The 26,136-nt window shown below is 38.9% G+C and overlaps 1 pseudogene; it reads right to left on the bottom strand.

Annotated features, from left to right (window-relative positions):
- Positions 1 to 25,921, bottom strand: part of LOC114213797 (uncharacterized) — a 160,153-nt pseudogene extending 134,232 nt beyond the window's left edge.
- Between the last annotated feature and the right edge of the window lie 215 nt (positions 25,922 to 26,136).

Raw genomic sequence — 26,136 nt, 5'->3', positions numbered from 1 at the left:
TCCCACTCCCTCTGCTTGCGTTCCCTCTCTTGCTATGTCTCTCTCTGTCAAAATAAATTAAAAACAAAAAATTGGCTTCTCTACTACCATGGGCCTTATGGATGAAGTTGGCTTGGTTTGGAAATTTGATATAAAAGGATGCCCTGAATATATGCAAGGGCAGGTGGGAGAAATGCTTTTAGGATGACTTGAAATTCAAAATACTCCCAGCAGGGCCATGAATACCAGGCAACAGTTTATTCAAGAAGGGGAAATCGAGGCTCCTTTGGAGTCATTGTGCTATGACCTCTACATTGTGAAATGGCCTAGTCTTCACAAGAGACTGGTTTAATAAATAGGAGCCAGGCTATAGCCTGTAGCCTGAGGGGCGAACTTCGTGTATGTGTGATTTAATGTGCTTGAGTCTCGTTTTGGTAAAATCGCACACATTGATAGCTACAGAAGCATATGAAATGAAGGATGTCTCTTGTTTTTGTTTCTCTCATTCTTTCTTTCCCTTCTTTTCTGTATTCATTGGGAATCAGGGATTTGTGCTTCCCCATAGGTCAGAGGGTGAGGTACTACTACATCTCACATATTTTAAGAGCCAGAGTTCAAGTTTAAAAATATGGAAAGCTAGGACTTAGGAGTACATTTTCATAATGCTGCTTACTTTTGGCATTGAGTACCAGTTTATGACCATATTCCTTTTGGCAAGCCAGAGTTTAACTTCCAATAAGAAGAGTTAAGTGGTGAAAATGCGTAAGATAAACTCATAAAGTTAAGCTTCTAAAATAAGAATTAGCTAAGTGAAAAAAGTATAAATTCAGCTCCGCTCATAGTGAGTAAAGCTAGTAATTTATGTCCACTTAAAAATGTTTTTATTTTTTTATAGTGTGATAGCAGGAATGACAGATCGGCAAAATTCAAACCATGTAACAAAACCAGCCATACTGATGACATAGATTACTAAAAGTATATTGAAATGATTTTCTGTCTTCAGGGTGAACTCATTAGAAAAGTCAGACCGGAACCACATAGGCTACATTTCAACCAACAAGCCACGGACTGAATTGAGACGGGGAGAGCTACAGGGCCTTCTCTCCCTTCGGCATCTTTGCGATTTGACTGGGAGATGTGAAGTTGGGAACCAAGAGGGCCACATATCCACTGGCTTTTGTAAGTTCATTTATTGTGATGAAAGCTATTTTCCAAGTTCTCCTTTCTCCCTTTCCATATTTTTTTAATAGTTGTATGTAATATGGCTATATTATAATCTAGCATTATTAGGAGTGAGAGATTTTAAATATGTGAATTTTCTTTTTTTCTTTTAAAGAATTTATTTATTTACTTGAGAAAGAGAGAGAGAGTGTGTGCAGGGGAGCACAAGCAGGGGGTGAGGCAGAGGGAGAGGGAGAAGCAGACTTCCCACTGAGCGGAGAGCCCGATGGAGGGCTTGATCCCAGGACCTGGGGATCATGACCTGAGCCGAAGGCAGACGCTTAACCCACAGAGCCACCCAGGTGCCCCTAAATATGTGAATTTTCTGGCAATTGTGGCATCCACACTTTTATGTCTTAATTATTTTTTAAAATCTTAAATTTATTTTAAATGAAATAAATTTTAAATTATTTTTTAAAAATAAACTTTAAAATAAATTTTAAATTTCTCTCATTTCCAAGAGAGGGTGAGAGTGGGGGGAGGGGCAGAGGGAGGGAGAATGTCCAGGCAGACTCCATGCTGAGCGTGTCACAGGGCTCCATCTCATGACCCTGAGATCAAGATCAAGATCAAGATCACCCTTGAGCTGAAATCAAGATCAAGATCAAGATCAATATCACTCTTGAGCTGAAATCAAGAGTCGGTGCCTTAACCAACTGAGCCATCCAGGTTCCCCTGTTTTAATTATTTTTAAGAGAACATTTTCTAAGGGGTATTTCTACATCCTTGGTATCATTATTAGGACTTACTGTTCTTTGTGCCAGTACAACTCTTTGCATGACATCTGTCATGTCAGGCTATCAGCTGTCACTTATTCGTCAGCCGTTGTTGCCGCATCCACCAACCACCATCAGCTCGTCTAGTTTAAGGCCTCAAATATGAAGTAGTGACTATCCTACTTGTGAGTCAGGCCGGGGCCATAGTTTTTCAGCAAAGTTTGGGCCACAACGTGTCAGTATCCTATGGAGAGGATTCTTATGCTGAGTGTCTGGTTGAAATTGACGACCCTCCAGGGCTTCGGTGGCTGGTTCTTCAAGATTTGGTAAGGAGAATTGTTTCCTCATTTCTGGACTGGTCTTCCTTCTTCCTTGTTGCTTGGCTACCTCTTGTCCATTCTTTGATTTTGACCGTTTCCTATGACTGCTCTTCAAGCTCTCCTTGTGCACTCATGACACTGACAACCTGAAGCATCACTTAATGTTTCACATTTTATTGTAATTTCTTATTTAATGGTTGTGTTTCTTGGCAGATGCTATCCAGGCTGGCATTATGCCCATTAAATTTTCCCCGGCACAAGCACATAGTTCTCTGCACATAGTAGGTGCTTTATAAATATATATATTTTCATGAATGAATTGAATACTTGGTTCTTCTTTTTTTTTTTTTAAAGATTTGATTCATTTATTTGTTAGAGAGAGAGAGTGAGAGAGAGTGCAAGCACGGGGAGCGGCAGGCAGAGAGAGAAGCAGACTGCTCGCTGAGCCAGGAGCCTGATGTGTGACTTGATCCCAAGACCCTGGGATCATGACCTGAGCAGAAGGCAGATGCTTAACCGACTGAGCCACCCAGGCGTCCCGAAAACTTGGTTCTTAAGTTGAAGTGAGCATAATCCCTGCCTTACCAGTCACACAGCTAGGGTGAAGGCCATCCAGGGCCTGAATAATAATCACATTGGGAACAAAATGGTAATACCCTTATCTCCAGAAAAATAGCTCTATTTTCTAAGTTGCTTGTTCTGCCCTGCTAGTTGTAGGATGTTAAAACTCGGTTATTCTGGGGGCACCCTTCTCTTTCCTTCTTGTGCCAAGAATCTGGAAGGCTTGTATGGTTGGTGCCTGGAGAAATGGGAGGGCCCTCTTTCTCTTAACCCTTTGAAGCCACTTGCTTTCCCCCTCCTCTCCTGGTCCTATGATCTTAACTAGTTCTTGTACGCAAAGACTGTAAAACACAAGCCAGGAAAGACGGTGAGCTCTCAGCAGTTTCTGATATCTGCGCCACAACAAAAATGCCCCAGAGGAGAAGGTGCCCAAAGGCCTAGCTGTTTGCTTAGAGTGTGGAATGAGAAAGAACAAAATATAAATTAATAACAAAAAAAAATCACCCTGTACTATGATGGACTGAATTGCGTCTCACCAAAATTCATATGCTGAAGCCTTAACCTTCCACATAATCACATGTGGAGATAGGGTGTTTAGGAAGTAATTAAAGCCATAAAGGTGGGGCCCTAATCCAATAGATTAATGTCCTTATAAAAAGAGGAAGAGAGATCAGAACTCTCTCTCTCTCTCCACCAACGGATACAGTGAGAAGGCACCTTCTTCTACAGGAAGTAGACTCTCATCAGGAACAGAATCTGTGAAACCTTGATCTTGGTTTTCCAGCCTCCAGAACTGTGAGCAAGTAAGTTTCTTTTCTCTAAGTCACTCAGTCTGTGGTACTTCATTATGCAGCCTGAGCTGACTAAGACATGTACTTGGTGTTGACTCCCTGTCCCCATCCTGCAGAATCACTGGGATGCATCTGTACATTATGCACTCGAGGCATCATGCCAACTTCATTAAGTGCTAAATTTAGAATCATAACAACTTTATTACAGGTGAAAATAATTTGTAGGTTGGATTTTTCTCATTTCTCAAGATTTCCCAAGTATCACAATGATTGCTGAGAAGGTATTATTAATAATAAATGAGTATTTATAGATAATTTTTCAAAAATCAGATAATTGTTTCAAAAACAAAATTATAAAAAGCCTTTCAATTTCTCAAAGAAAAATGATATTTAATCTGGGGATGTGAGAACATTTTAATATATTTAATATGGTGTAAGATGAAGTCTCTGAATTCTAAAATTCCTGAAAGTTGCCTATGCCTCCAGCTCCCTCACTTCCCTCCTAGTGTCCTAGTGATCTCTGCTTTGAGAGTGTAATACAGTTGTGATGTTAACTACTCGGGATTAGCTCAGTCTTCACAGGTTAAGGGCACTCTGCAGCAAGACTGCCCTCACTTCTGACACCAGCTACAAGTTGGGGATTTCCAGATCACCTGTACTTCTGACCAACTGGCTACAAATATGGGAGTTCCCACTACCCATCTCAGGTTTGATAATTTGCTAGAACGACTCCTAGAATTCAGGTAAGTGTGATAATTGTGATTTCTCTTGGCACATCAGTATGTGTCAACTAGCAGGAAGCTCGCCTGAGGTTCCGGTGTCCAGAATTTCCACTGGGGTTTCATTGTTTATACATGGTTGGTGTTTCTGGCATGGCCAGCCCCCACCCCCCCAACTCAGATATGGTCCTTGGGGCTCACCATAAATAACAAAGACACTCCTGTCACTTGGGAAATTCCAAGGATTTAAGGGTTACCTCCTAGGAACCAGGAAGCCAAAGGCCAGCCACATTCTTTATTACACTACAGAGAACTATGGATGTCACACTCATTGAAATGAGTGAGGGCTTTATTCCCACTTGTGTCACAATTATTTTCTTAGATTCCCCAAAGAGTAAGCTAACTTTTAAATTTTTATTAAAATCCTCTCTCTTAAGAAACTTGAGCTAATTTCTTTCAAGTTTGGTTGGAGAACTTTTCTATGCCAAACATCAATTTCCCTTCCTCCTTAGAGACAGCTGTTTCCTCTAGTTACCAAGCTTCTAAATTTTCTTCCCCATTTCTGTTGGGGATCTTGAAAAGTGGATTCTTGGTGGACCTTCTCTAGTTTGCTAGAGCTTCTGAGATTGTAGAGAAAGCATCCCACTTTCCTCCGATATAACAAATGAGACACATATTTCCAAGCACATCTTTTTGTTTTAATGAAGGTATAGCATTTGCATTATTAAAGCATGAATTGCCTCCATCTGTAAGCCAACTGGATAAAAAGCACAGGGGCCTAGAATACAATGAAAGAGATTATTTAGAAAATGTTTGCTCTAATTTGACTGAAAACCTGTTTTTTTGTTTTGTTTTGTTTTGTTTTTTTGTTTGTTTTTGGTGATACAGAAAATGGAAATGACTAAAAATCTTAATGATTCCAATTTTGCTTTAAAATCACCCAGTGTACTCTGCCATATAGGATATAGTGATATTTAATCTTATGTGTCAAATTAGCTAGGTTATGGTGCTCAGTTGTTTGGCCAAATACTAGATGTTACTGTAAATGTATTTTGTAGATGTGATTAACATTTACGCTTTTGACTTTAAGTAAAGGACATTATCCTGAATAATGTGAGTGGGTCTCATCTAATCAGTTGAAGGCTTTAGAAGCCAAAAAGGAGAAAGAATTCTGCATTTCTGCTCAAGACTGTAACAGAAATCCTGCCTGAAGTTTCCAGCCTGGTAGCCTGCCCTACAAGTGTAGGATTTGCTAGCACCCACAATCACAATAAGCCACTTCCTTAAAATTTACCATCACCTACATATCCTCTCTCTATCTACCCTCGAGAACCCTGACTGATACAAATGTAACATTTTGATTAGCTTTCATTAGCATTCAATTCTCATATAGAAAGGTTAAAAAGGAAACGGTAGTTGCTGAATAAGCAGAGCTGTCAATGGCATGTTTCAGTGTTGCTACCTCTTTCCCTTCAACCTCTTTCTGCAAATGTTATGGGATAAGAAAACATAGGTATCTGTCTTCAAGACATGTAGTCTGTTTTTAAGATATCACTGAATTTATTGTCACGTACTTGGCTAGAGATTAATTTGAATATGGTGGAGAGAATCTTGAGTTGAGAAAACTTACTTTCAAGTTCAACTACAGTAGAAGCTCTCTTGGACAATCTCTACTTACTTGAATCTCTGGATTAATGGAAGCTTGCCATTCCCTCTATGAATAAATAACGCTCGCTGTTGCTTCTGATACACTGAAAGCTAACTGTAGGTAGCATGCTTCTTCCTAGTGTGCCTGGGTATATCTACTTCCATATTTACCTGAAGCCAGTTTAGTTTATCTGAAATCTCTGCACGCCAGTCCTATTGTTATTGTTCTTATGTTATGTAATTAAATATTATGTAGACCAATGAAATGGAAGGGCTAAGACCAAGCTGAATGCTCTCAAAAGGCTCAATAAAGGTGTTTGGTAAAAGAAATTGCTGTTGAAGTAGGCATGAGACGATTATAAAACACGGAAAATGGGTGATAAAATTCTAAAAGGATTCTGCCCTTAGATTGCTGTGCAAAATTCCTTAAGTATCCACTTAAAGAAATTGCAGTGGAAAGTCATAGGCAAGGCATAAATGCATTATAGATGTGGTTATATAAGAAGAAAGATTTGGAACTCCAATCAGTGTGCTCATTCTCAGAGAAAACCTTGGTCCAACAATGACAAAAAAAAAGTGAATTTGCATAGATTTAGATATATTAAGAAAAAATATAATTGTAATAATTTTTTATGATTGTACATTTTAATTAGCTTTTTCTATTTACCAACCAGCTCTTGGTTCTGTTTTCTGTGAATAAGAGGACTTTTATTTTATTTGATTATTAACTAGGCGCCAACTGAAGGTATGATGTTGAACAGGTCGCATAATATTACTGGGACTACGTTTCCTTAGGTATAAAGTGAAGAGTGTTATTTAGATGCTCTTGAAGGTCCCTGTCAGTTTTAAATTCTAGGATTGATCTGAGAGGGAGCTGAAATTGCTTTCATAGTGTTCAGACTGGATAGCTTTCACAGGGATCTGATTAAGCGGGTAATACTTGAGTGGTGTCCCGACAATGGGCTTTAGATTGCATCTAATTTTCTATTATCACAAACAAGGCTGAAGCGGACAATCCTTGTACATTGTATTTGAACAATAATTCTAGCACTTCTGAGAACAACTCTATTTTCAAGGAGTGCTCATAACCTCAAAGAATGAGCTGTGTAAGGGAAATATGTGTCTCTTTTCCTTTCTCTCCACACCTCTCCCCCCATTTTTTCTTTCTAAATTGCTTTTCTGTAGAAAATCGAAAAATATAACACCAAGGAGGAATCTGGGGAGAGTGCCTTTTTTTTTAAAGGCAGTCATTTTATGCCTTTGCTGAGAACACTGTAGACAGCATGCACAAATACCATGTAAAAAAGGAAAAAAATAATGAAAATAATCTATAATTCTTCTTCCCAAATAGGCATTTTTTGAGAGAAAATGTATTTTTATTTATTTTTCTGATTTGCAGCTAAATACTCTTTTGTTAAGCTGATGCTGATTTTAAAGTCATATTAATAGGCAATCAAAAGATTAGAGAGGGAAAGTAGTTAATATGAGAGAAGTTCCTTATATCAAGTAGCAAACAAATTCATTACAGACCAAGTAATAATTCAGGTCACAATAGAATTCTTATGGGGACACCTGGGTGGCTGTCAGTTAAGCCTCCGACTCTTGATTTCAGCTCAGGTCATGATCTGAGGGTTGTGAGATCGAGCCCTGAATCGGGCTCTGTGCTCAGTGTGGAGTCTCCTTTTCCCTCTCTCCACAAGCCTCTCAAATAAATAAATAAATAAAATCTTTCAAAAAAAAACCCAACAGAATTTTTATGTTTTGCAAAGCTTATGGAAAAGTGAACTTATGTTAAGTAGTTAAGTAATTAATATGGAGAAAATAGTGATTTTGGAGCTAACAATTAAAATAAAGTGCTTGTTCTGCCATTTACTCTCATTGAAGCATGGACAACTCAATCTTTCTTTGTCTTAGTTTCTTCATCCATAAAATAGCAACAAAAACACCAACTTTGCAGAGCACTAAAAAATAAATTATAAATACTGTTTCCCCACTGTGTGTTTTGGTGTTGGAGATATGTTCTGGTGAAAACTTTTTCACTCTGTCTGGTGGAATGGTAAAGGTCTCATATATATAAGGGGAGAAAAAACACAATTTCTGTGTATTAGACATGCCTTGTTCCTTGACCTGTCCAGAGCAAGGAGCATTTTTGCATGTTGTAGAACCTAGCTGGCAGTGAACCGACTTCTCTCTCGCTCAAGAATTCAAACTGGGAGACATAAGTTTGCAGACAGCAGGCTTTTGAACAGAAAGTGGGCAGAGAGGGCAGCCGTCCTGCTGGGTCAAGTGGAAGCTAATTAATAAGTAGAGAAAAATACACTATAGATAAAGGAACTCTGCAAAAATACTGAGATTACTCCATTCTGGATATTGTTTTAAACACTTAACTTCATTTGCCCCTCTTATTAGTAATGAAATTGAAGAAACTGAGTGAGAGAAAGATCTAACTTCAGCCAGTCTCAGTTGGAGTTTACGTCTAAATCGTCAGCCTATAGCATAAAAATGAGGCATAGAGAGGAGCCTTAATTTTCATCCACCTCCTGCGAGACCCTGTTGGGCAATGAGCCCCAATCATGGATTTCTGCAATACTTACTATACTTTTTCAATAAACTTCCATTTTCTTGAGAAGATCTCTCTTCTTTAAGAAAATTATCCCTAATTAAGACAGCTAGGAAAATTCTAAAATCCACCATGTATGGTAAGAAACAAATAAATAAACAACAAGAAACAATAACATCCTTTCAAAGCAAGCATGTGAATTGCCCTTGGGTTGCTCAGTATTGAACAGTATCTTTACATCTTGGTCCTGGAGTCATTGCATGGACACATAGCCGATAGTATGTGATGAGGACAAGAAAGATGCTTTGGTGGAAGTAAACACTGGTTCCCTTCATGTCTGACTCTTGTTTTGGAATCAAGAAATGTGAGGCCTTCAGCTTTGTTTTTCTTTTTCAAGATTGTTCTGGCTATGTGAGATCTCTTGAAGTTCCATGTGAATTTTAGGGTTTTATTTTTATTTCTGAAAAAAATGTTATTGGAATTTTGATAGGGATTGCATTGAATCTGTAGATCACTTTGGGTAAGAATGTTTTAACAATATTAAGTCTTCTAATCCATGAGTGCAGGATGTCTTGCATTTAATTTGTATCTTCTTTGATTTATTTGAAGTAGCAAGAAATACTACAAATGTTTTGTAGTCTTACGTGTACAAATCTTTCACCCCATTGGTTAAGTTTATTCCTAAGTTCTATATTTTTTTTAAAGATTTTATTTATTTATTTGAGAGAAAGAGAGAGAGACAGCAAGAGAAGGAACACAAGTAGGGGGAGTGGGAGAGGGAGAAGCAGGCTTCCTGCCGAGCAGAGAGCCCGATGCGGGGCTCAATCCCAGGACCCTGGGATCATGACCTGAGCCGAAGGCAGTCACCCAAACAACTGAGCCATCCAGGCTCCCTTAAGTTCTATTTTTTTGATGCTACAGTAAATGTGGCTGTTTTCTTAATTTGCATTTTTGATCATTTTTAGTGTATAGAAACGCAACTGATTTTTCTGTGTTGATTTTTGTACTCTGAAACTTTGCTAAAATCATTTATTATTTCTTTTTTTACTCACATTTTTTTATTATGTTATGTTAATCACCATACATTACATCATTAGTTTTTGATGTAGTGTTCCATGATTCATTGTTTGTGCATAACACCCAGGGCTCCATGCAGAACGTGCCCTCTTTAATACCCATCACCAGGCTAACCCATCCTCCCAACCCCCTCCCCTCCAGAATCCTCAGTTTGTTTTTCAGAGTCCATAGTCTCTCATGGTTCATCTCCCCCTCTGATTTCCCCCCCTTCATTCTTCCTTTCCTGCTATCTTCTTCTTCTTTTTTTTTAAACATATAATGTATTATTTTCTTCAGGGGTACAGATCTGTGATTCAACAGTCTTGCACACTTCACTGCGCTCACCATAGCACATACCCTCCCCAATGTCTATTACCCAGCCACCCCATCCCTCCCACCCCCCACCACTCCAGCAGCCCTCAGTTTGTTTCCTGAGATTAAGAATTCCTCATATCAGTATGATACATGTCTTTCTCTGATTGACTTATTTCACTCAGCATAACACTCTCCAGTTCCACCCGCGTTGTTGCAAATGGCAAGATTTCATTCCTTTTGATGGCTGCATAATATTCCATTGTGTGTGTGTGTGTGTGTGTGTGTGTGTGTGTATGTGTGTGTGTGTGTGTACACACACCACATCTTCTTTATCCGTTCATCTGTCGATAGACATCTTGGCTCTTTCCACAGTTTGGCTATTGTGGACATTGCTGCTATAAACATCGGGGTGCACATACCCCTTCGGATCCCTACATTTGTATCTTTGGGGTAAATACCTAGTAGTGCAATTGCTGGGTCGTAGGGTAGCTCTATTTTCAACTTTTTGAGGAACCTCCATACTGTTTTCCAGAGTGGCTGCACCAGCTTGCATTCCCACCAACAGTGTAGGAGGGTTCCCCTTTCTCCACATCCCCACCAACATCTGTCATTTCCTGACTTGTTAATTTTAGCCATTCTGACTGGTGTGAGGTGGTATCTCATTGAGGTGTTGATTTGGATTTCCTGGATGCTGAGCGATGTTGAGCACTCTTTCATGTGTCTGTTGGCCATTTGGATGTCTTCTTTGGAAAAATGTCTGTTCATGTCTTCTGCCCATTTCTTGATTGGATCATTTGTTCTTTGGGTGTTGAGTTTGATAAGTTCTTTATAGATTTTGGATACTAGCCCTTTATCTAATACGTCATTTGCAAATATCTTCTCCCATTCTGTCTTGGTTGTCTTTTGGTTTTGTTGACTGTTTCTTTTGCTGTGCAAAACTTTTTATCTTGATGAAGTCCCAATAGTTCATTTTTGCTCTTGCTTCCCTTGCCTTTGACAATGTTTCTAGGAAGAAGTTGCTGCGGCTGAGGTTGAAGAGGATGCTGCCTGTGTTCTCCTTTAGGATTTTGATGGACTCCTATCTCACATTTAGGTCTTTCAACCATTTTGAGTCTATTTTTGTGTGTGGTGTAAGGAAATGGTCCAGTTTCACTCCAGTTGCATGTGGCTGTCCAATTTTACCAACACCATTTGTTGAAGAGACTGTCTTCTTTCCACTGGACTTTCTTTCCTGCTTTGTCAAAGATTAGTTGACCATAGAGTTGAGGGTCCATTTCTGGGCTCTCTATTCTGTTCCATTGATCTATGTGTCTGGTTTTGTGCCAGTACCATACTGTCTTGATGATGACAGCTTTGTAATAGAGCTTGAAGTCTGGAATTGTGATGCCACCAGCTTTGCTTTTCTTTTTCAACATTCCTCTGGTTATTTGGGGTCTTTTCTGGTTCCATACAAATTTTAGGATTATTTGTTCCAGCTCTGTGAAAAAAGTTGATGGTATTTTGATAGGGATTGCATTAAATGTGTAGATTGCTCTAGGTAGCATTGACATCTTCACAATGTTTGTTCTTCTAATCCATGAGCATGGAATGTTTTTCCATTTCTTTGTGTCTTCCTCAATTTCTTTCATGAGTATTTTATAGTTTTCTGAGTACAGATTCTTTGCCTCTTTGGTTAGATTTATTCCTAGGTATCTTATGGTTTTGGGTGCAATTGTAAATGGGATTGACTCCTTAATTTGTCTCTCTTCTGTCTTATTGTTGGTGTATAGGAATGCCACTGATTTCTGTGCATTGATTTTATAGCCTGCCACATTACTGAATTCCTGTATGAGTTCTAGCAGTTTTGGGGTGGAGTCTTTTGGGTTTTCTATATAAAGTATATCATCTGCAAAGAGTGAGAATTTGACTTCTTCTTTGCCAATTCGGATGCCTTTTATTTCTTTTTGTTTGATTGCTGTGGCTAGGACTTCTATGTTGAATAGCAGTGGTGAAAGTGGACATCCCTGCCATGTTCCTGACCTTAGGGGGAAAGCTCTCAGTTTTTCCCCATTGAGAATGATATTCGCTGTGGGTTTTTCATAGATGGTTTTTATGATATTGAGGTATGTACCCTCTATCCCTCTTCTCTGAAGAGTTTTGATCAAGAAAGGATGCTGTACTTTGTCAAATGCTTTTTCTGCATCTATTGAGAGGATCATATGATTCTTGTTCTTTTTTTTGTTAATGTATTATATCACATTGATTGATTTGTGGATGTTGAGCCAACCTTGCAGCCCAGGGATAAATCCCACTTTGTTGTGGTCAATAATCCTTTTAATATACTGTTGGATCCTATTGGCTTGTATTTTGGTGAGAATTTTTGCATCCATGTTCAATCAAGGATATTGGTCTGTAATTCTCCTTTTTGATGGGGTCTTTGTCTGGTTTTGGGATCAAGGTAATGGTGGCCTCATAAAACGAGTTTGGAAGTTTTCCTTCCATTTCTATTTTTTGGAACAGTTTCAGAAGAATAGGTATTCATTCTTTTTTAAATGCTTGGTAGAATTCCCCTGGGAAGCCATCTGGCCCTGGGCTTTTGTTTGTTGGGAGATTTTTGATTACTGCTTCAATTTCCTTCGTGGTTATAGGTCTGTTCAGGTTTTCTATTTTTTCCTGTTTCAGTTTTGGTAGTTGATACATCTCTAGCAATGCATCCATTTCTTCCAGGTTATCTAATTTGCTGGCATAGTGTTGCTCGTAATATGTTCTTATAATTGTTTGTATTTCTTTGGTGTTGGTTGTGATCTTTCCTCTTTCATTCATGATTTTGTTGATTTGGGTCATTACTCTTTTCTTTATGATAAGTCTGGCCAGGGGTTTATCAATCTTGTTAATTCTTTCAAAGAACCAGCTCCTAGTTTCGTTGATCTGTTCTACTGTTCTTTTTGTTTCTATTTCATTGATTTCTGCTCTGATCTTTATTAGTTCTCTTCTCCTGCTGGGTTGAGGCTTTATTTGCTGTTTTTTCTCCAGCTCCTTTAGGTGTAGGGTTAGGTTGTGTATTTGAGACCTTTCTTGTTTCTTGAGAAAGGCTTGTTTTGCTATATACTTTCCTCTTAGGACTGCCTTTGCTGTATCCCAAAGATTTTGAACAGTTGTGTTTTCATTTTCATTGGTTTCCATGAATTTTTTTAATTCTTCTTTAATTTCCTGGTTGACCCATTCATTCTTTAGTAGGATGCTCTTTAGCCTCCATGTATTTGAGTTCTTTCTGACTTTCCTCTTGTGATTCAGTTCTAGTTTCAAAGCACTGTGGTCTGAAAATATGCAGGGAATGATCCCAATCTTTTGGTACCAGTTGAGACCTGATTTGTGACCCGGGATGTGATCTATTCTGGAGAATATTCCATGGGCACTAGAGAAGAATGTGTATTCTGTTGCTTTGGGATGGAATGTTCTGAATATGTCTGTGAAGTCCATTTGGTCCAGTGTGTCATTGAAAGTCTTTATTTCCTTGTTGATCTTTTGCTTAGATGATCTGTCCATTTCAGTGAGGGGGGTGTTAAAGCCCCCACTATTATTGTATTGTTGTCGATGTGTTTCTTTGCTTTTGTTATTAATTGCCTTATATAATTGGCTGCTCCCATGTTAGTGGCATAGAGATTTACAATTGTTAGATCTTCTTGTTAGATAGACCCTTTAAGTAGGATATAGTGTCCTTCCTCATCTCTTATTACAATCTTTGGTTTAAAATCAAAATCTAATTTGTCTGATATAAGGATTGCCACCCCAGGTTTTTTTTGGTGTCCATTAGCACAATAAATGATTTTCCACCCCCTCACTTTCAATCTGGGGGTGTCTTTGGGTCTCAAATGAGTCTCTTGCAGATAGCATATCAATGGGTCTTGTTTTTTTATCCAATCTGATAGCCTGTGTCTTTTGATTGGGGCCTTTAGCCCATTTACATTCAGGGTAACTATTGAAAGATATGAATTTAGTGCCATTGTATTGCCTGTAAGGTGACTGTTACTGTATATTGTCTGTGTTCCGTTCTGGTCTATGTTGCTTTTGGGTTCTCCCTTTGCTTAGAGGACCCCTTTCAATATTTCTTGTAGGCTGGTTTTGTGTTTGCAAATTCCTTTAGTTTTTGTTTGTCCTGGAAGCTTTTTATCTCTCCTTCTGTTTTCAATGACAGCCTAGCTGGATATGTATTCTTGGCTGTATATTTTTCTTATTTAGTGCTCTGAATATATCATGCCAGTCCTTTCTGGCCTGCCAGATCTCTGTGGATAGGTCTGTTGCCAATCTAATATTTCTACCATTGTAGGTTACAGACCTTTTGTCCTAAGCTCCTTTCAGGATTTTCTCTTTGTCTCTGAGACTCGTAAGTTTTACTGTTTCTCCAAGCTTTTGGATTCTGATAACCCAACCTCTTCCCTTTGCTCTGACAGCCCTGGGATGGTAAATGCTTCCTACACTTATTACCTCTGTGTTTCTTCAGCATTCTTGTTTGACTTTTCAGTCCTTCAATAGCCTATATTAAAATCTCTCTGTCAAAATAACTACTGTGGGGCACCTGTGTGGCTCAGTCGGTTGAGTGTTTGCCATTGGCTCAGGTCATGATCCCAGGGTCCTTGGGGTTGAATCCCTCATTGGGCTCCCTGCTTAGCAGTTAGCCTACTTCTCCCTCTCCTAATCCCCCTGCTTGTGCTCTCTCTTGCGCTCTGTCAAATATATAAATAAAATCTTTAAAAAAAAAAACTAATGTGGCTTCCATTTTCCTGAATGACTCTGACTGAGATTGATAGAGCCAGTGCCTGCCCCCCTCCCCCAATAAAGGTCAGAAACCCTAGAGTCTAGGCTGTCCTTCTCTTCCCCCTCACAGCCAGTGTGTGTCCATGAACTAAGCACAGGCAATCAAACACTTTTTATTGGAGGTTTTGGATCTTGAGAAGGCTGAAAATAAATAATAGTTGGAGTATGTTCATCACAGCAGGGGAAAATTGACTTTATTCTTTTTGTTCTGAGGCAGTTCCTATTTCCTAGATGTCTGGAGTTCCCTTGAGGAATCCTGTTGCCAAAGTTGGTTCTCTAGCCATCATTCAAGCCTGTGATTTCTCTGATGTTTTTCCCCAAATGTCCCACATTAGCCAGAGTTATATTTAGATGCCTGCAGCCAAGTAATCCAGACCCTAAACATGTTAAAATGTACTTAAAATTCAGGTGCTTCACTGCCATCTTTATTTTGCTAATGATGAAAAACTCCAAGTTTCATAGGATTTATCCAGGATAGGATTTTTTTTTTTTTAACTCAAAACATAGGATCATAGAATTGTAAAGTTCCAAGTGATTTTCAAGGCCATTTTTTCCCTACCTCTCTCTTTTACTGGTCCAATGAAGGATGCACTCTACAATATCATTTCCAGTCATCTTTCAGCCTGTGCTTGAAAAATTCTACTGTTGAAGGGATCACTACCTTTCAAGCAGTGTACCCTGTGTTTGGACAGCTTTAATGCCTAGAAAATTTATCTTTTTATTAATCTGAATTTACTTTTCTGTAGTTCTTAATTATTTGTACCATTTCTGCCTTCAGGGACAATGAAGAATATGCCTAATTCTTCTTTCTTTTTAAAGATTTTTATTTATTTATTCGAGAGAAAAAGTGCATGAACATGAGGGGGGGTCGTAAAGGGAAGGGGGAAGCAGACTCCTCACTGAATGAGGAGCCCGACATGGGACCCTGAGATCATGACCTGAGTTGAAACCAAGAATTGGATGCTTAACCGACTGAGCCACCCAAGCATCCCTGTGCCTGATTCTTCTTTGACAAGACATCTTCAAATATTTTTGTATTCTCCACCATGGCACCCTTCCCTGCTCCTCAGCCCCTAATCACACACATATGTACACATAAGCCTTCTCTTTCCTGGATTATATAGTTTACTTCTGTCTTTCCCTTCTTGTATTGAATTATATTTCAGCAACTTTAGGCAAATAATTGTCTATAATTTTAATTATTGTTTTTAATTGATCTAAGTCCAAGTAATACTTTACCATTTCACATGTAGTACAGGTACCTTATAAAAGACTAGTCTCAATTTTTCCTTCCTATCCCTATGACAATGCTATCATTCATTTCACTTATCCATATGGTTTAATCACCCAACACATTGTTACCATTATCACTTTAAACAGTTGTATTTTAGAAAAATAAGAATAAGAAAATTAAAGATTTTATTTTAACCTCATTTATCTTTCCCCAGTGCCTTTCCTTTCTTTACATTGATCCAAGTTTCTGACCTTGAGAAATAGATCCAAGTTTTCTTTTCCTTAAGAAATTCTTTTAACATTTCTTATAGGTCAGTTCTGCCGCTGATGAGGTCCTTTAGGTTTTTCTTATCTGAGAAAGTCTTTATTTCTCCTTCACTGTTGGTGGATACTTTTGCTGGTTATAGAATTCTAGGTTGGTGACTTATTAAAAAAACACTTTAAATATTTCATTTCATTCTCTTTTTGCTTCCATGGTTTCTGCTGTAATTCTTATCCTTGTTCCTCTATAAATAAGGTATTTGTTGTTTCCTAACCTTTGGCTTCTTTTAAGATTTTATCTTTGTCTTTGGTTGGATGCAGTTTGAATAAGATATATCGAGGGTATGTTTTCAGCATTTAACTTGCTTGGTGTTATATGAGTTTTCTGTATCTGTTGTTTGGTGTCTGTCATTAATTTTGGAAAATTCTTAGCCATTATTGTTTTAAATGTTCTGTTATGTTCTCTCTCTCTTCTCCTTCTGGTATTCCAATTATTTTCCAATTATATATATATATATATAAAATACCTTTTGAAATTATTTCACAGTTCTTAGATGTTCTGTACTTTCCTTTTTCATTTTGTTTTTCTCTTTGTATTTTACTTTGGGAATTCTAGTGATGTAGCTTATTTTTATTTAGGTGAAATTCACAAACATAAAATTAACCATTTTAAAGTGCACAATTCAGGGGCATTTAGTACATTCACAGTATTGTGCAACCACCATCTACAGCTAGTTCCAAAATATTTTTGTTACCTCAAAAGAAAACTACTTGTTCAGTAAGCAGTTACTCCATACTTCCCTCTGCTATAAGCTGTTGGTAACTACTACTTTACATTCTGTTTGGACTTATCTATTCTCTGTATTTCATACAAGTGGAATCAAAATGTGTGACCTTTTGTGTCTGGCTTCTTTCACTTAGTGTACTTTTGAGATTCATTTCAGTTATAGCAAGTGTCAGTACTCCACTCCTTTTTGTGGCTACATAATATTTCATTGTAAGTATAGATCACATCTTATTTACCCATTTTTCTGCTGATAGACATTGGGGTTGTTTCCACCTTTTGGCTATTGTGAATAGTGCTTCCAGTGAGCTATTTTCACTATTTTCTTAAAGAATCTCCTTTATTCTTTCCTCCTCTGTATTTATTTTACCAATGAACCCATCAAAGTCATTCTTCATTTACAGTGTTTGTAATTTATAGCATTTGATTTTGTAATAGGAACTGAGGTAGATAGACCTGTGGGGTAAGGCTGTATGTTAGTCTAGTTAGGAGCTGGGCTATATTTAATTTTTGTTGTAGCTGTAGATGGCAGAGGCTTCACATTCTTCTAGTCCTCTTATTTTTAAGTCCTCATTAACTCTGGGCTTCCCTAGGTGCTCCTCCTCAGAGAAAAATCTGCATCTTGAATCTCTTTCAGCTGTAATCCACTGTTATTATATGGGAGCCCTGTTGGTGTGGTGGTAAGGTGTGAGGGAGGAAAAGCATTCTATAATCTTATGATTAAATGTTAGTCTTTAGTGAGTCTGTGACCTTCACAAGTGTTTCGTAGCCTTCCCCTACTCTCTTAGGTAAGATGAGAAGGCTGGAGGGGGCTGGGGTAGGAGAAAGTCTTTTTCCTTAGGTGGAATAAAGCTCTAATAAAGTCTTTCCCTGAGAGTAGCCCTTGGTCATGGAGAACCTTCTGTGAGTATTTCAGTGATTACACTTTCCCTCCCCCTTCCAGAGCCACAGGTTATCTTTATCAACTTCTAACTGAGAACCTGGTGGCATTCTGGAGGTAAACCCCACAAAACTTCATGGGGGACAAGACTGCTGCTCCTCAGGAGTTTCTCATTTTTATGTTAGTCTACCCTCTCCTCTCCTCAGTTTGTCAAAATTACTATGTAAGTTTTCCTACCAGTTTATAGTTCCAGCAGCTTTTGCTTCAGGTAAACAGATCTGGGCTGTGGTGTTCTGGATTTACCTGTCCCTCCAGATTTTAAGGTGGTCCTTTACCCTGTGACCTCAGTTCTTTGGTGGGTCAAAAAAAATTGTTGATTTTCAGTTTGCTTAGCTTTTTCTTGTAGTAAGGACAGGGGTGACAACTTCCAAGCTCCTTACGTATCACATCTGAAGCTGAATCATTATTTTTAAAAACATAAGAAATTCAAGAAAAATGTATTACCTCGATAATATACATTTCAGTTTCTCAGAATTCTTATAGAAAGTTCTTAATATCTTGCTAAGTCTTCAAATCACATTGCTTCAGACTGTCTTTTTCTTAGTTAACACTGAGAATAGCCATAAACCTAATTACCCTTTCACACTCGAAAGAGACTTTTAGGTCTCTCCCAGCTTTCTCTTCTCGAAGCTAAATAATGACAAGTGTTCTAAACTTCTTAATGGCACTACTTTGTGAATAGTTAATTTTTTTGATTTCTCTCTCTTTTTTTAAAGATTTTATTTATTTATTAGAGAGAGAGAGAGAGACAGCTAGAGAGGGAACACATGCAGGCAGAGTGGGAAAGGGAGAAGCAGGCTCCTGGCCGAGCAGGGAGCCCGATGCGGGGCTTGATCCCAGGACTCTGGGATCATGACCTGAGCCGAAGGCAGACGCCTAACGACTGAGCCACCCAGGCACCCCTCTCTTTTTTTTTTTAAGATTTTTTTCTATTTATTTGGGAGAGAGAGCACATGAGAGAGAGCAATAGAGAGCACAAGCAGGGGAAGGGGCAGAGTGAGAAGGAGCCTCCTCGCTGAGCAGGGAGCCCAGTGTGGGGCTTGATCCCAGGACCTTGAGACCATGACCTGAGCCGAAGGCAGATATTTAACCAACTGAGCCACCCAGGTGCGCCATGATTGCTCTGCTCTGAGGCTTTTGAATCTTCTGTGTTTTTGAACTCTGCTTGATTTCTTGGGCTCTTTGCAAAACTGGTCACTACAGGAGTAGTTCTGGACATTGTGGACATTCCCAGATTTTTTAAACCTGTCAGGGATTTATAGTGAAACCGGGGAGTGAGGAGAATTGCATACGAAGATAAGTAAAAGTAGAAGGTAGCTGGTACTGAGTATAAATGAATGACACAGATAAGAGTGCTCTATAGTTCTGAAGATGGAACGACTACGGAGGGCTGGTTCAGTGAGAAAGTGTTGGTTGAGGATATAAAATGTGACTTGGTTCTTGAAGGAATAGTAGGGCCTTGATAAGTGGAAATGGTCAGTGATGGAATTCTGGACAGAAGGACTAATACAGATTTAGGCATAGGAACAAGTGTGTTCGAAGAACAAATAGTTTGGCTGGCACAAAACTCTCATTAAGGACATATCCCTGGAGGGACACCAGTGGGCCTCTTTAAGAAGTGCAGGTTTCTTCCATGGGCAAAAAAAAAAAAAATCCTTTAAGATGTTTAACCAAGTGATGTATGTTCAAGGCTGGGTTTTGGAAAATGAAGATGAGGGTGGTATATTTGGCAGATTGCCCCAAAAGAAAAGTGAAAGCTAGAGTTCAGTTATATTTGGGGCTATAAATAATTGTCAATTAAAAAATAAATATAGATAAACCATCAGAGACTATGGACTCTGAGAAACAAACTGAAGGTTCTAGAGGGGAGGGGGGGGATGGGTTAGCCTGGTGATGGGTATTAAAGAGGGCACGTTCTGCATGGAGCACTGGGTGTTATATGCAGACAATGAATCATGGAACACTACATCAAAAACTAATGATGTAATTATGGTGATTAACATAACATAATAAAAAAATAAAAAATATAGGGGAAATCCACTGTTAACCACAGTGATGGTTGTAGTAAGAATGGTCAGGGGGTTTTGCATGAATATTTCTTAATATCTAGGAGTGGACATGGGCAGGGGTACAACAGAGTGGTGTGGGCTAGCATGAAAATGGGAACAATCTCCCTTTATAGTTGCTTCCTCTCTCTTAGTTATTTACGATATCTCCATCTACTTTTTTTTCCTCCATCTACTTTTGATCTTTATATTATGGAAGAGATTTCTCTTAGTTATGTTATGTGACTGTAAATTTTTACAAGAAGAAAGGACAGAAAAGCCTTTTGGTACCACCTTGAAAAACATAATCTCTGAAATAGGCAGTTTAAATATTACCTCAGTAAATATTTACAACCACCCTCTGAAGCAGAGATTACTCCTTTCTGTAGATGAGAAAATTGAACAAGAGTTAGGCATCTGGTAAGAGGTGGAGCAACAATCCAAACTCAAGTCTATTTGACTCTAAAGCTCATGTCCCTAAATTCTAGGCTGCACTGCTTTAGGGTCATAGGACTAGCTATATATATAGTTCTATCATTTCTGTTCAAACCTCTTCAGTGGCAGGGCACCTGGGTGGCTCAGTTGGTTAAGCGACTGACTCTTGAATTCAGCTCAGGTCATGAACTCAGGGTTGTGAGTTTAAGCCCTGCGTGAGGCTTCCCCTGGGTGGGGAGTCTGGTTGGGATTCTCTCTCTCCCTCTGCTCTCTTCCTGCTCATTCTCGCATGTGTGTGTATGTGTGGTGTGTGAGCAGATGCATGTGTGTTCTCCCTCTCTCTCAAAAACAAAAAACCCTCTTCATTGGCTTCCCATCTTTCTCAAAGGATAAACCAAGTCTTTGAAGTGGACTGTAAGGATCTACACGGTTGCCACTCCTTCGCTATGACTCTTTGATCTAGTATCCTACCATTCCACCTTAGCTCCTGCCACTTCTGCATTGGCCTCTTTGTGTTCCCTGTACCAACTAGACTTTCCTGCTGTGTGGAGCACTCTTTCCCATAAATATCTGTTTTGTAATGACCTCACCTTCTTCAAGTCTGTGCTCAAATCTTCACCTTCTTATTTGGGACTATCCTGATAATCCTATTTACACTGTAACCTGCCTCCCCACCCTCTCACTCCCAAACCCTGTTACTCTGCTCTATTTTTTCCCACAGCACTAATCACAATCTTATACACTGCATAATTTACTTTTTAAATTATATTTATTGTTTTTTTCCAAGTAGCATGGAGGCACAATTTTTGTCTCTCTTTGCTGTCCACTGAAGTATGTCAATGTAGAAAACACCATCTAGAAAGATAGTAGTCATGTAAAAAAATCATTGAATGAATTATTTTTCTTGCTTTTGTATATTCTATAGTTCATCCTAAAACTACTGGGAGTGTTATAAAAGTCATGTCATAGCTAGAATGTCTCTTTATGTACTCTCCTGGGAAGACATTAAAGAATATTCATACAAGTTGTAGCAATAGGCTGGATTCCTTCCTTGCAGATGTGAAATTAAGATATGAAGTATATGGGCTATCTGTTACTCAGGTATTCTTTGTTGCAAGTTCAAGAAAAATGATTAGGACCTGAAAGTTTGATACTTATTTTTTTAAAAAGATTTTATTTATTTGACAGAGAGAGAGACACACAGCAAGAGAGGGAACATAAGCAGGGGGAACGGGAGAGGGAGAAGCAGGCTTCCCACCAAGTAGGGAGCCTGATGTGGGGCTCGATTCCCAGGACCCTGGGATCCTGATCTGAGCCGAAGGCAGACGCTTAACAACTGAGCCACACAGGCGCCCCTGATACTTATTTTTTGATTAGTTGAGCAAATCTTAATTGCCTAAGAGTTTTTATCACTCAATATTGTGCACTGCTTCTATATACAATGATTTAAATGAGAAGACAAAATAGAGTTGTCCCCCCCCATCAGAAACAAATACAATACAATGTCAGAGCATTCCAGAGTTGGTACCTTTGGGATTGTTGCTCAAAATGGAATTTAGGAAATACATCAATTCATTTGATGAGCAATAATCCCACCTCTCCCACCACCATTAAATCCATGTTAAGAGCCTATGTTATTTGTAACTAAGTTATTTTTATTAAAAAAAAAGCTAGATTAAACAATAGCTACCAAATCCAAGATGCCACCTCCATTGAAGTAGCATTAAGAATGCACTCTAGACTTCAGACTTCAAAAGAGTTCTTTTGTTCATACTTAACAATAACAAATGTTTCTGTACCCAGCCTTTTAGCACTCTGTATATTTCTTAGTACATCATAGATCCTCAAATTTAATTGAACATGCACTCTCTAATTATCCATTTCTACATGAAGCATGTCTCAATTGAGAGACTCCTACACACCTGCAGGCATTTCATGTGCTCTTTGGTGCATGTGCTTCTTCTCGCAGTGATTAGCAGTAATGACTTCAACTGGCTTGAGGAGCACAGGGACTCTGCTTTTAAGTCCTCCAATTGTACTGATGGTTTGCCACCCTGCCCCCACCTCATAATGCTTTCTGTCTGAAATGGAAAATGAATACTTTCCTATGGAGCTTAAGATGTACATCAACACTTAGTCCCTGGGGTCAGAGTCAGATGCAAGCCCCTTGTTTTTCTTTAAAGGACTAGATACAATATGAATAACTGGGTCCCTTTTGAGTCCACTGGCTCTTAGATTTTCCTGTGAATAAGAATTGCCTGAAGAGTGTTAAGTATAGATTTCTGGACTCCACCTGCAGAGATTATGATTCCTTCAGGGTGGAGAGGAACTCAGGAATTTGTGTGTTTAACAAGCACTCAAGGGATTCACATGCAGATGTTTTGAGCAAAAGGACAGCTTACTTGTGGGTCAAGCATTGCTTGGGTGGCATTTGCAAAGGCCCATGACCATTCCTGTGTGCAATACCATGAATGTAGCTGTTGGTACAACTTTCCCCCACTGCTCTCTTTTTCTGTATTAGGAGGGCCTGATGGTTAGTGAGCACACATGACAATGGTGAATATTGATACAACAATATCATTCTGATAAAATAGACTACAATTCAATAGCATCAGAGTGAGAAACTTATTTTTTTTTAATTTTAAGGATTTCCCCCAAAGGTCACTTTTTCTTTTATTTCTTTAATCACAGATACCGCAGCCCAGGTTTGCAACTTGCTGTAGCTCATAAATAAATGAGCCAGCTCCTGGTCCTTTTTTTGTTTCTGCCGTGCCATGAGATCTGTATGTCACTCTTAATTTAAAATTTTCATTTTGACCAAAGTCACTGAGCTCTTCTGGCCTACTGCTGGCATTTTAGACAGGAGGATAAAAAAAGTAATATAATCATGAACCTAGAAAAAAGTAAAATACCAGTATTCCACCAAGTAGATTAGTAATTATACGAGCAGAAATAAAGGACAGACATGGCTTCAGGGAGTCCTTTTGATCTGTTTTTCATGGTGGAAAACAACTTAATGTGTTCATACATGATTCTCAGTGACTTCTTAAAAATGCCTTTGTCACTGAAAGACAGAGCAACCGCAAAGTAACAGGAATCAGACAATTTTGTTCCTGTAGTAGCTGTTTCATGTCATTTACAAATTCAGTCCATTGAAACTGTCAAAGTAATTTAGTGACAAAGTGGTCAGTTTCAAACTCCCGTGCTCCTTCTTTTTAGGAAGTGGCACCATAACCCCCTAAAAAACCATGTTTTTAAAAATAGCCGCTACATTCATCTCCTATTATATACTTTTCAAAATATACATGTCACAGCAGTAGCTTATATTGGTAGCTGCTAAGAAGCATTTCAGTTTTCCCTAGAACATGGCATCTTTTCTCCAATTAAAAATAATCATCTATTAAAGTGAACCAATTTCTCTCTCATTCTTTTTCACTAACTCTCTTCCAAGAAAAAAAAGTGATGTTAATTTTATTTTCATTTTATTTTTTAAAGACTTTATTTATTTGACAGAGAGAGACAGCTAGAGAGGGATCATAAGCTGGGGGAGAGGAAGAAGCAGGCCTCCAGGTTGAGCAAGGAGCCCGATGCGGGGCTCGATCGCAGGACCCTGGGCATGACCTGAGACAAAGGCAGACGCTTAATGACTGAGCCACCCAGGTGCCCCTGAATTTTATTTTTAGTGTTCACTGAATTTTGTGAACCAAAAAAAAAAAAAAGGCTGGATTAAATAAAATTCACCCTCCTGTATATTTTTCCCCTTTTTTATAGGCTAAGAAATCAAAAGTAGTGTTTCATTCATGGTTAAAAAGTAAATTGGAGTCAGAATCAGGGTTGTACTTTGTGTGTCCCTACATGCCTTAGTTTCTTGTTGGCCTGACAGAACTCTCTGCCTTCTTTGTGTCCCATTTCTGTGTTTATCAAGATCGGGTTTATCATACAGTCAGCGGTGCCCATGTCTGAGCCTGTCACAGGAAGATAAGCCCTTGGAAGCTAGAGGCAGTGCTGTTAAATGCAGAAATGAGACAGCTGCCTCTTGGAGGGTTAGGAAGAGTAGTGAGACATTGCAGAGAGAAGGGCCCTGGGCATAGATTTAGAAGATCTCAGCTGCAGTTCCACCTCTGCTATTTACTAGTGGGGTGATTGGGACCCTATTGAGTCTCAATTTTCACATCAACAAAATGGGAAAGCTATATACCCCATGCTCTTTTCACATGGATCCAGTGACACCATAAAAAAACCTAACAGTTTGTGGATTAACTACTACTGAAAAAATATATTGTGCCTGATGACATAGTGTTGTCAATGGCACAGGAAATGGGTCTGGGACCAGAAGGCCTGGCCCTGATACCAGCTTGACCACTTATTTTACTTCTGTGTACATTTCATTTAACTCCTTGCATCTCTAGAATAAGGATATTTATAGCTGGTATGCCTACTTGAATGAAATTACTCATTATATCAAAATAAAGTTAGTGTTTAACTGCACTAGGCATGAGGGACACAGGCCCAAACAGGACAACTTGGTCCTGCCTTGTTGGAACTTACAGCCTCGTGGAAGTTAGGATGTATGTAAAACTACTTTGTGAATTGTAAAGTGGCAAGCAAATGTGTGGTATTATGGTAATTGTTAATGTCACAAAAGAAGAAGGGCATTCTAGATAAACTTAAAGAAGTAACCACATATCTTGTTCTGTGGTTCCGAATGTTCCAAATAGAAGCAAACTCTCAGCAGTTTTTGAATTGGTTTTCAGAGACACATGAGATCAGTTTTTAAAAGGCTGCGTTGGTTTGGGGTTCCATGTTCAACTATCAAATGTAAAAATACTTAGCAGAGCATTTCAAATGTTTAAGAAAACATGGATATGATGACACCAAATCAGATTCTTTAATTGAATACTGGATATCATGAGGACCACAGAATTCCACTACTTTTTTTCAGGTCGTTGGGATACCACATATGGAATTCCCTGTCATTTCAGTAAGTTCTGTCATGTCCTCATAGGCTCTGTGTCAGTGGTCATACTGCTGTGCTGATGCCAGGGAGGTCATGGTTGACCATAGTTTACAGGTCATGAGGAATGGGCTGATTGGACTTGGTAAGAGTTTGTTTTAAATGAGTTTAATTTAATTCAATGTCTAGGATAAGGGTTAACGTTCTGATAAGTTTTTGGCATTTAAAAAATATTTTGCATTGTATTTATTTATTTTTGTTTTCAGTATGTTCTGTCCCTCTACCGACAGTGTACAAACTTAGCTCTCTAATTCTGTTTGTTGTATCTTCGAGTGAATTTATGTGAAATGGACTAAAATAAAAGGCAAAGCCTTGGCACTGAATAGGCAATTTCTGTTTTATATAGTCTCCCCTTCTACTTTTCTTCTTGATATGATTGTAACTGCAGTAAAAAAAGCACTCACCTTTACATGAGCAACTGGGTGGAGCTTCATCACCCCTGAAAGCGCAGGTAAGTGAGAAGACTCACACTCTGAGAGATGAATGATGATGCGCAGCTCCAGGTCCTGATCGCCTAGGCTGGGAGTCATGTAGGCATGGAAGTAGAAACTAGAGATCCCTGGCTGAGTGGTCTGATTGGACTACCACATCAGATGCCTTTTCCCATGGAAACGGCTTTACATTTGGTCCAATGAAGCTCCTCCTGCCTGGGCAGCAGGAGATGAATTCTCTGTTTAGGACTGTGTTAGGCTGTCCAAAGCAGAGGGTCTCATGGGCCAAGGGTTCCCCCTTTAGCACCAGTTCT

The sequence above is a fragment of the Eumetopias jubatus genome, unplaced genomic scaffold, assembly GCF_037043125.1.
Source record: "Eumetopias jubatus isolate StellerSeaLion01/CBP00866 unplaced genomic scaffold, mEumJub1_p1.0 scaffold_4, whole genome shotgun sequence".
Classification (NCBI taxonomy): domain Eukaryota; kingdom Metazoa; phylum Chordata; class Mammalia; order Carnivora; family Otariidae; genus Eumetopias; species Eumetopias jubatus.
Note: the sequence above shows the minus strand (reverse complement) of the source record. Positions and strands in the feature narration are given on the sequence as shown.